Consider the following 697-nt stretch of genomic DNA (forward strand, 5'->3'; position numbering starts at 1 on the left):
GTTGATTGATTGATTAAGGTGTAGTTGTGCCAGTGGTATCCAAACAAAGTGGAATACCAAAATGAGTCTACTAATAGAAGTGGAATGTTCTTAATTGAGTTTTTAAACTGACGCAAGAAGAATGTGAATTGGATAGCCTGCAGTTTAAGGGTGGCAATGGCCTGGATAGCCCACGTAAAAGTCTGTGTGGAAGACCCTCAAGATCTGATGGTCTACACGATATGGGACCTCCACAAAGCTGAAGATGAACAGTCCAAATCTAGCGATCCACCTAACCACTACTGGAGCAGATGGGTCTAATCACCCCTCTGATTTTACGGTATAGATGGCCTCAGAATACGATCTATGGCTTAGATTGTTCCATGGACAAGCTAGATGGGCAAATATCAATTTCTCGATTTCGTTGCATTTATGAGAGAGCATCTTCCCATTTATAGGGAAGGATGGGGAGTTTGGATGAGACAAGAAATTATCCGGTCTTATCCTCATATCCTCATCTAAATCTTTATTTAAAGTTGAATTTGTAATTCAACCTCAAATGGAAGAAAGAAAAAATGATTAACAAAGAAAAGAGGTCAAACCTCATGGGACCCACCTACTAGTGATTGCCCACCAGTGCGCCTCACTGGCCTATGTCCAACACCACCGACTCTGCTTTGGGCCAGGCTTGGCCCTCGCATCTATGGCTTGATCAAAT

Source organism: Magnolia sinica, chromosome 12 (genome assembly GCF_029962835.1).
Source record: "Magnolia sinica isolate HGM2019 chromosome 12, MsV1, whole genome shotgun sequence".
Classification (NCBI taxonomy): Eukaryota; Viridiplantae; Streptophyta; class Magnoliopsida; order Magnoliales; family Magnoliaceae; genus Magnolia; species Magnolia sinica.